At 39.8% G+C, this 7,218-nt stretch overlaps 1 non-coding gene across 1 annotated transcript; it reads left to right on the top strand.

The window, feature by feature from the left end:
• The first annotated feature begins 5,679 nt into the window (after positions 1-5,679).
• On the top strand, positions 5,680-5,741 carry LOC134381382 (U7 small nuclear RNA). Its single transcript, XR_010023977.1, has one exon. It is a non-coding gene; the product is annotated as a U7 small nuclear RNA (small nuclear RNA).
• The last annotated feature ends 1,477 nt before the right edge of the window (positions 5,742-7,218 follow it).

Here is a 7,218-nt window from a genome sequence, read left to right as displayed (position 1 = left end):
TGACAAGGATCACCCCCTTAGGAAGTGTAGGAGCTGGGATTCAAGTTTATGGTCTGGCTATAGAGCCCCCAAACTACCTTCAGGCTATGCTGCCTGTGCTAGGAATTCTTTTATGGTCTAATCCCTTCATTTTTTCTAACCAAGCTATTTTAAATTATTTTTAAACCAACAAATCAAAGTACATGTCCATGTGCGTGTCTGTTCCTTTTTGAAAGGAAAACCTGATCAGGGAGAAAACACCAAAACAAAACTAACGTCCTTGAGAGCCGAGACCTGTGTCAACACGTCAAATGTTAAGGAGTGAGCACTTTTCTCATCTATCGTTGACATAGATAGAGTTTTCTGGATTAGTGCACGGTGCTGACTTATTTCCTCAAGGAGCAACAATTTAAGCTACCGTTCTTGTTCAGGTTAGATGGCAATAATTTAGAGTTATCCCCTGTAGATAAGGGAAGACAAGTATCATCTGACCTGATCATGGGGAAGATGAAGAAGTATCTACTGCTTTATTTATAACTCAGCAAGACAGATGGCCAGTGATATGCCACAAAGACCCTATGGTCTACACAGGTTCAGCATTTGCATCATGGAGGAATACTTGGCCATTTGGCCAAGTAGCTATTTAAATTGGACACCAGTATAAAATCTCTCTCTCTCTTTTTTTTTTTTTTTGTGGCTGGCCAGTATGGGGATCTTAGCCTGTGATCTTATGTTACATGGCTGTGCTCTAAAGAACTGAACTAACTGGCCAGCCCCCCGCCTCCCCCCCGCAGTATAAAATCTTGTATTTGATATCTATTATTTCATGGCAAATTTTCTCTCCAGATAAGTCCACAGGACTCCTGTAAAACCGAAGCTATAAGATTTGTTCAAGACAAGTAAAAAGTTACCTGAGACAGTTTGGAAGCCAGAGCTTTTTAGCCATTGTCAGTGTAAGCTTCCCAAGGTCTTGCTGTAAGCATTACCCCAGCCATTGTAAATGTCACCTCTAATCGCAAAAATGGAATGTACTAATGGGGGTCTCCAGGCCTAATGGATCTCACTAGTCTTATCTGTGTGTGACCTTTAGTTCAGCTGGTGGGCCCCCATGTTGCCCTATGTCATCTGTCCCCAGTGCCCTTCTATTAGAAGCCTGGGACATGAACAAGTGGGATGTGAGGCACTTTACCTTGTGGGGATGGCACTGGAAAATAAGGTCACGATGATCATTTTGATGGGGTCATGACACAATATCCCAAATATGATACCTTGGCATTTGAGATAACAGCAGAAGCAGGAAAGTCACTCACCTTCTATAGCAGATTGGATGCCCCCCTGCAAACTCATTGAAGCTTAATTTGCACTGTAACTGTTGAGGGTCGGAAATCCTATTATGATGACTGAAAAGCAGGGCCCTGGAGAGGTGATTAAGTTGATGGTTTAATGGTGGTCGTGGGCATGGTTCTGGGGGTTTTAAAAGAAGAACAGATGAGAAGTTCTCTCTCTCTCTGCTCTGCCATTTTCTGCTATGTGAGACCTCTGCATTGTTGTAAAGCCACCATCAAAGAAGACCCTCAACAGATGTGTCCCCTGGACTTTGGACTTCCCAACCTCTGAAACTGTAAGCAATCAATTTAATTTTCTTACAAATTACCCAGTTCCAGATATTTTCTTATAAGCAACAGAAATGGACTAATACACCATCCCCTTACCCTTCTTCCCTGAAGCACGTCATATAACCCTCATGTGAGATGTGCCCACCTTATACCTGGAAGAAAGGAGCATCCTTCTCTGAAGGCACAGGGACACAGAGAAGAATCTGAACAAACAGGCCTTGCCAAGTTCCCCCCAGTTTATCACCATTAGATCACACCTTTTGTTCTCTAATCATAATTCCCTACAACTATCCACTCTTCATCAGACTTAAGCATAAAATTATATGTTTGCCTGGTTCTTTGGGTCTTCATTTCCAGAGGCTCTTGCATCATGTACAACTTGTATAAGTAAATAGGTATGCTTTTCTCCTGTTAATCTGTCTTTTGTTATACGGGCCTCAGCCATGAACCCAGCAGTGGGTTAGGAATAGATAGCCTTCCTCCCCCACAATTTCATTGCCTCCATCCTTGATCCTCATCTGACTTTCTTTTGCAGGAATTTCAAAACCATAAATAGCTCTCCTGATTGCAGAACATTCTTATTCTGCCCATGAAATGTTTCTTCCTCCTGACTAGATTAACAGGGTAAAGATGTGAGTCTTTAAATCACATTAAACAGAGTAAAACTGTGTTATAAAAAAAGAAGACTTAGGTACAAGGAGCCTGATAACTTTTGCCACACTCCAACTGAGCTAACCAGCCAACTCTTCCTGATAACTTTTTTAAAGGACATCATGACAAACCAATGTCCTTGTCTTCCTTTTCTCTCCATGAAATCATCTGTTCATGAAAGCACTTAACTGATATAGACTATAAATTGTCATCTTATAGATTCTATCTATTTGGTAGCTAATTGGAAAGTCTTGGCTGGCATTTTCTGAAGTAGGTGCCAAAGGATGGAAAGGTGTTAAGAAAATAACTGGCCAGCAGCCTGCCTACCCTTAAACATGATATCCTTAATGGCTCGTTCTAATTCTGGAATTCCTAGATAACACTGAGTTCTCCCAGGACATATGAAGGCATCTGTGGGTAGGAGAAACTTCTGAACTCTTTGGATTTGTCAACCAGGGCAATCCTGCTGTGGGAAAGCCCTAAAGCTAACTTCTAGAGCCCAGCGGGAGGTCAAGGCTGCTTACCATTCTACCATGAGGTAGGACCGGAGCCTAGGAAGGTCCCAGTTCACCTCCCCAAACACACTAAGCTGTTCAGGGAAGTTCAGCCTTTAGAAGTAAGAAGGAGAAATCAGTACTTCATGGGACCCATACACAAAATCCCCTTCAACAACCCCCCCACCACTTGCTAGTTTACTTTTTCTGTGTGTTGGAGGTCAGAACATGCTACCCCAAAATATGGCACCTTGGAGGTCACTCTCTGACTTTCTTCCACCTTTCCACGGGAGACTGGAATTCTCTGACTACCTCTCCTGAAAGTAGGTCATAAGACTCTCAGGTGACAGGTGTCCTGCCCTATACCTGGAGGAAAGGAATGCTACACAGACAGGCCAAGAAGAATCTGAACAAACAGGCCTTGCTAAGTTCCCCCCAGTTTATTACAATTAGATCACACCTTTTCTATCCAAGGATATTTCTATATCACTGTCCTTTCTTTACTGAACCTAAGAATAAAAACAGTTTTCCCTGGGTCTTTGGGTCTTCATTTCTGAAGGATCCCATGTCACGTAAAACTTTGGTTCAATAGATTTGTTATGCTTTGCTCTTGTTAATCTGTCTTTTGTTGCAGGGGTGTCAGCCATGACTCTTGCCATGGGTGAGGAAAAGGTGTTGCTTTTTCTCCCTTACATGAGTGAGAGTGTGTGCACATGTGTGTACGGGGGAGGAGGGGGGATGAGAAAATACTTTAAATTATTACGTTAATCATGAGAATTATGGAGTTTTACACCAAGGCAATTAATTATTGTCTAGAGCTGCTCCCTAGGCTCTGGGTCACATTTTCAAGGTATTTTTAAACAAAACAGTTTGAATCCATCCTATGATCTCTTTACCACTTCAGCCAACCACTTAATAGTAACAACAGCCATCATTTAATGAGTGCATACTTTCTATCAGGTTAGATGTTAAGCATTTTCATGGATGGCATCATTTACTCCTCTCAATGACCTGATGGGATAGGTACTATTATCATCCCCATATTACAGGTGAGGAAAATGAAGTCTTTTCTGGTCACACAACAAGCCCATGGACATGAGGCTCAAGAAAATTGTCTAATCTCCTTGCCGTTGGAAGGAATGACCAGAAAATGCTGATTTCAGTAGCTGATTCCTGACAATCAAAGTTTAAACATAGGTTATACTTGATTCCTTAAGGCCCAACCTCCATCTTTCTTTCAGTACAAAGAACAATTCCATTTTAGTTAGGAGATCACCAAGAATAAGCTGAAATAGGCAGTAGCCTATTGAATACAGCAAAGAAGGGAGCTTGCAACAATTCCAGACAATTCCACAATTACCAAATGCCAAGTGTGCACCTGGTGCTGTGCCAGTGATTCAAAGATGCAAATGAGGGGCCTTTTTTTAACATGCAATTTATTCATGGCTGTGATCCTCATCGCCTTGAAGATCCCCAAAGGCAGGCTCAAAAGTACTTGACACCTCATAATTATTATGACTTACCTCTTTGAGTTTTCAATTTTACTCAAAGTTTTGAGGTAGAGTGGAGGACTTAAGTTAATTTAATAGCCAAGTAATTTAAAATACTTCAAACATGTTTAAAAGAAACATAGATATTATGGAGTTAAATAAAAATATTGCCTTATTTTTTAAGATTAAGTGCTGCATGAAAAAAATTGCATGCATGAGGTCAGCTCCCTCAAGATGGCAGCTTGGAATTCCCAAGGGTGCTTGTTCTCTTTTCTTGGATGATAGTTATGATGCATAACTAGGTGGAAATGGTTTAAAAGAACAGACTGTATTAATCAGTGATGGGTTGAAGAAATGTAGACTGGTGACATTTTTTAGAAGCTGAATCCTCTGCACTGAGAAAGTAAATAGACGGCCCAGGAGGCAGGGAAGAGGGAGAAATTATGAGGGGTTTAATTGCTGTTAGATCAGTCAGCCAAAAGGTTATGTGAGCAAATACAAAAGAGAAAAGAATGCAAGAAAGGGGCTTAGGGAACCCAGGATCTTGTGACAATAAAGGAAACTCAGCCTAGGGAAAACTGAATGAAAGATTGGGTCCATAATTAAGGTGTGTGTGAACAGATCTTAGGACAATGGTCAGGCTGGCAAATCAGGGCTGTGAGGAGAGGCTCAAAGGCATGTAAGGAAAGCTGTCTTAAAAATGAGACAACATTGGAAGCAGAATACAGCAGAAGAGACAATGCTGAAAGTACAACCTGCATTGTGGAGTGCACAGTTAAGGAAGCTGAGTAAAATGAACTGAGGGAAAATAGTGAAAAATAATTAGATAAAAACTTATAGAAGAGGAAAACAAAGGAGATCCAACTTCTAAATAATGGGTATCTCTGGAAAAAACCAAGTAATCGACTGGTTTGTTTTGTTTTGGTTTTTTGGGAACTGGCTGGTATGGGGGGGTCTGAACCCTTGACCTTGGTGCTTAGTGTTATCAGCACTACACTCTAACCAAGTGAGCTAACTGGCCAGTACCCCAAACCAAGGAATTAGAAGAAGAAAAGGTATAATTACACTGAAAGATAATTCAAGAAGCTTTGCTGAAAGAAAAAACTTGAATCCATGCATTGAAATACAGACAGAAAAAAATGGATACAGATCAAGTCATAAGAGGAAAATGATCCATATTAGAAGGCAGTGGATAATAGGTACAAAGTCTTCAGAAATGTAAAGTATAACTTAAGAATTTTGTACTCAATACTGTCATCCGAGTATAAAGGCAAAGGATTTTCAAGTTTAAGTGCTCAGAAAAATACTTCCTGTGAGCCCTTTTGAAGAAATATTGGAAGACTATAAAGAAGTACATTTAAATAGTAAATAATATATAACAATTATATATATATATATATATATATATGAGGAGCAAACCTCAGTCACCCAAGAGAAAATTGAAAAATCTAGTGTTACAGCTCTTTTTGAATTTGTCTAGCAGATTTTCCAGTCTTTACCAGAAAACCCTCCCTCAAAAAAAAAAAAAAAAAGGAAAGAAGGAACGGGCTGGGGCAGAAGGCTGCTTTGGAGGCTGCCATTTAGTACTAAAACTAAAACTAAGCCATCTGTCAGAATTATGATTTAAGAACTTGAATTTTATGAACAATGACGATTTAAAAATAACAATATTGGGTTTGGATCCCTTTACCAGCCAGCTGCCAAAAACAAAATTAAAAAAAACCCCAAAATATCAATATTGCTAACAAGAGTTGGGAAGTGGCAGGGAAGAGAGGATAGAAGTGAGAGTAAATATGTCAATTTTCCTCATTTTTCAAATGGAGGGTCAAAAGGTATTAAAGCTGGCAGATGAGGTAATAGGAATATGTTTTAATACTCTTTGATTTTTAAAATCATGTGTATGAATTAGTTATTAAAATAAATTAAAAATAATAATAATTAGGACAAGGGAAAGTCTCAGGGACTTGTGAGGACAATGCTGGAGAGGATGTCTTGGAGAAGATTCTTATTGAGCCTTGACCAACCAAACTATGGAATTAAATCGTGTCCTTGTAAATTACCTCAGCCAGGATTCCTTATACTTCAGGGTTCACACATGGCATGTCTTCTTATGGATTTACCAGGTACACAGTGGAAGTGTGACGATTTCTACAACAGTGACAGTTGGGTAAGTTGTGACCCAAGAGTTCATGCTTTAGCAAAGAATTTCCCCTTTCAGATCATAGATAAATGGAGAACAGAGACTAGCAAGAGGAACCTCTTTGGAGGGTGTCCCAGTACATTTCAGGTTGAGCTTTTAGGTTAGTGATTTGAAAAAAAATTTCAGCCTATACATCTCTTTCTCTTTATGTATAGAAACATGAATTTTACAAATGTTACACATATCTATATGATACACTATAAAAATTTTTTTTTTTTTCTGATTTATGGGTTTTGTCCCTGTACCAAATGGGAGCAGGGTTCACCAGCATGTTTGTGGTTTCCTTCTGGTTTTAATGATCATCTATGTGGTCAGGGCTAAATATCTAGCAGCAAGGATAAATAAGAAAAATAAAAATCCTATGCCCCTGGTTCTGAGTCTAAATACTCCCAGTTTGGGGGCAACTTTTCTACTTCTCCTCACCCCATTTCACTGACAAATGACCTCCCCATAGCTGGAATCCTGCCAGTGGACAGAGATTAGCGCACTGAAAGTTTCCTCAGGCGAGCACTGGGCTTTGGCTTCATGGGAAACCCTCCATACGATGTAATTGAGGACTGTGACCTTGGAAGTTGCTTAGTCAGTGTGGGTGACAATCTAAAGGTGCTATACAAATGGTGGCTTATTTGCATTAGAAAAAAGTTCCGGGCTTTCATAAACATCTCTTCATGAAAAGGATTTTGCTAGGTATACTAAAGAGAAAAGAAAAGATACCATCTAAAACGAACATCTGTTACAACAGCTGCTCCTAAAAGCAGATTAAGGTACAACTGCCCCATAAAAAGTGA

The sequence above is a fragment of the Cynocephalus volans genome, chromosome 6 (genome assembly GCF_027409185.1).
Source record: "Cynocephalus volans isolate mCynVol1 chromosome 6, mCynVol1.pri, whole genome shotgun sequence".
NCBI classification, from domain to species: Eukaryota; Metazoa; Chordata; class Mammalia; order Dermoptera; family Cynocephalidae; genus Cynocephalus; species Cynocephalus volans.
The sequence above is the reverse complement of the archived record's forward strand: the minus strand, read 5'-3'. Positions and strand labels throughout refer to the sequence as shown.